This window comes from Carassius gibelio, chromosome A10 (genome assembly GCF_023724105.1).
Source record: "Carassius gibelio isolate Cgi1373 ecotype wild population from Czech Republic chromosome A10, carGib1.2-hapl.c, whole genome shotgun sequence".
Lineage (NCBI taxonomy): Eukaryota > Metazoa > Chordata > Actinopteri > Cypriniformes > Cyprinidae > Carassius > Carassius gibelio.
In genome coordinates, this window is record NC_068380.1 from 22,950,175 (window position 1) to 22,953,761 (window position 3,587).

A 3,587-nucleotide genomic window follows, 5' to 3' on the forward strand; every position below is an offset into this window, starting at 1 on the left:
TTGTGAAAAGTCCACCCATGCTCAAGAATGCTGAGGCATTCCAAAGATATTAACAGGGCAATCAAAGATTAATGGCCTTTCAAAACTACCCAAGTACCAACGACCACAGCAAAGCCAAAGAGCCATAGACATATTTTTAATGGGTGCTGTTAACAAAACTGCTCAGATCAGCTCACCCTGACTGCAGGCTGCATGCTCCTGGTATCTCTGGCTGGAAATGTCCTCATCTGATTCCACAGAATTGTAGTCTTCGAAATGGAAAATATTTTGATTTTTCACTATCGGTACCCTCATAATGGCACTGACTTGTCTGTTGTAATAGGCAAGTGCTATTTGTTGGGGTAGTTTCAAGTGACGAGTGCTTCAGGACATAATTCATTTTCTGGGACGCCAAACTGAGTTCTAAATGCAATTATCAGATAATCACAGTATCCATCCCATTAAGATTACTTCAAATGGGAGCATTGATTAGTCCTATTTTAATAAGTGCTTCTCTTTGGGGTAGTAGTAATGAGGAAATGAAGAGCAACCAAAGCTTCACCTATGTTCTGTTTCTTATAGTTTCCAATCTTGTGATTTTTTATTTATTTAATTAGTATTTCTTATTTTGCAGATATATGCCTCTGGTCCAAACTTGTAACTTTAAATGCTGAATAAAATTGAAAAAATTGGACACAAGTATGCATCATCCTCTGTGGCCAACTTTTCAAATCCTTGCCTCCTTGAGTGGAAAGCAGCTGATGTCTACTGTAACTTCAGCATCTTTCTTTTCAACCAAAGCAGAAAGTGCTATCAAGTTGGGGCAAATGTTTGCTGTCTGACTTCCCAGTGTCCAACTGGTCTGTATTTAGTTTCATTTGAAGGAGACTCCCTCGATGACTACAAAGAGAAGCATCTGTTATTCCATGTAAGAATAAGTGCTTTACTTTGGGACTGCCTTGTTGGTGTTTGTTCATCAGTGGGTTAGCCCATTGCCTTGATTACAACAGAATCAAAGTTTAAACACTAGAAGTGGCTGTTTTTTCCAAAGTTTTGGCATGGTAATCATTGATTTTGTGCATAGTGTGTTTCTATGCTTTAACAAGGACTGTCATCATGTTCATCTTTCAGAAAACGTTATAATAGTTGAATTTGCATGAAATGCTTTAAATTTGTGAAAAGTCCACCCATGCTCAAGAATGCTGAGGCATTCCAAAGATATTAACAGGGCAATCAAAGATTAATGGCCTTTCAAAACTACCCAAGTACCAACGACCACAGCAAAGCCAAAGAGCCACAGACATATTTATAATGGGTGCTGTTAACAAAACTGCTCAGATCAGCTCACCCTGACTGCAGGCAGCATGCTCCTGGTATCTCTGGCTGGAAATGTCCTCATCTGATTCCACAGAATTGTAGTCTTCGAAATGGAAAATATTTTGATTTGTCACTATCGGTACCCTCATAATGGCACTGACTTGTCTGTTGTAATAGGTAAGTGCTATTTGTCGGGGTAGTTTCAAGTGACGAGTGCTTCAGGACATAATTCATTTTCTGGGACGCCAAACTGAGTTCTAAATGCAATGATCAGATAATCACAGTATCCATCCCATTAAGATTACTTCAAATGGGAGCATTGATTAGTCCTATGTTAATAAGTGCTTCTCTTTGGGGTAGTAGTAATGAGGAAATGAAGAGCAACCAAAGCTTCACCTATGTTCTATTTCTTATAGTTTCCAATCTTGTGATTTTTTATTTATTTAATTTGTATTTCTTATTTTGCAGATATATGTCCAAACTTGTAACTGTAAATGCTGAATTAAATTGAAAAAATTGGACACAATTATGCATCCTCCTCTGTGGCCAACTTTTCAAATCCTTGCCTCCTTGAGTGAAAAGCGGCTGATGTCTACTCTAACTTTAGCATCTTTCTTTTCAACCAAAGCAGAAAGTGCTATCAAGTTGGGGTAAATGTTTGCTGACTGACTTCCCAGTGTCCAACTGGTCTGTATTTAGTTTCATTTGAAGGAGACTCCCTCGGTGACTACAAAGAGAAGCATCTGTTATTCCATGTAAGAATAAGTGCTTTACTTTGGGACTGCTTTGCTGGTGTTTGTTCATGAGTGGGTTTTTCCATTGCCTTGATTACAGCAGAATCCAAATTTAAACACTAGAAGGTGCTGTTTTTTCCAAAGTTTTGGCATGGTAATCATTGATTTTGTGCATGGTGTGTTTCTATGCTTTAACAAGGACTGTCATAATGTTCTTCTTTCAGAAAACATTATAATAGTTGAATTTGCATGAAATGCTTTAAATGTGTGAAAAGTCCACCCATGCTCAAGAATGCTGAGGCATTCCAAAAATATTAAAAGGGCAATCAAAGATGAATGGCCTTTAAAAACTACCCAAGTACCAACGACCACAGCAAAGCCAAAGAGCCATAGACATATTTTTAATGGGTGCTGTTAACAAAACTGCTCAGATCAGCTCACCCTGACTGCAGGCTGCATGCTCCTGGTATCTCTGGCTGGAAATGTCCTCATCTGATTCCACAGAATTGTAGTCTTCGAAATGGAAAATATTTTGATTTGTCACTATCGGTACCCTCATAATGGCACTGACTTGTCTGTTGTAATAGGCAAGTGCTATTTGTTGGGGTAGTTTCAAGTGACGAGTGCTTCAGGACATAATTCATTTTCTGGGACGCCAAACTGAGTTCTAAATGCAATTATCAGATAATCACAGTATCCATCCCATTAAGATTACTTCAAATGGGAGCATTGATTAGTCCTATTTTAATAAGTGCTTCTCTTTGGGGTAGTAGTAATGAGGAAATGAAGAGCAACCAAAGCTTCACCTATGTTCTATTTCTTATAGTTTCCAATCTTGTGATTTTTTATTTATTTAATTTCTATTTCTTATTTTGCATATATATGCCTCTGGTCCAAACTTGTAACTTTAAATGCTGAACAAAATTGAAAAAATTGGACACAATTATGCATCCTCCTCTGTGGCCAACTTTTCAAATCCTTGCCTCCTTGAGTGAAAAGCAGCTGATGTCTACTCTAACTTCAGCATCTTTCTTTTCAACCAAAGCAGAAAGTGCTATCAAGTTGGGGTAAATGTTTGCTGACTGACTTCCCAGTGTCCAACTGGTCTGTATTTAGTTTCATTTGAAGGAGACTCCCTCGATGACTACAAAGAGAAGCATCTGTTATTCCATGTAAGAATAAGTGCTTTACTTTGGGACTGCCTTGTTGGTGTTTGTTCATCAGTGGGTTAGCCCATTGCCTTGATTACAAAAGAATCAAAATTTAAACACTAGAAGGTGCTGTTTTTTCCAAAGTTTTGGCATGGTAATCATTGATTTTGTGCATAGTGTGTTTCTATGCTTTAACAAGGACTGTCATAATGTTCTTCTTTCAGAAAACATTATAATAGTTGAATTTACATGAAATGCTTTAAATGTGTGAAAAGTCCACCCATGCTCAAGAATGCTGAGGCATTCCAAAGATATTAACAGGGCAATCAAAGATTAATGGCCTTTCAAAACTACCCAAGTACCAACGACCACAGCAAAGCCAAATAGCCACAGACATATTTATAAT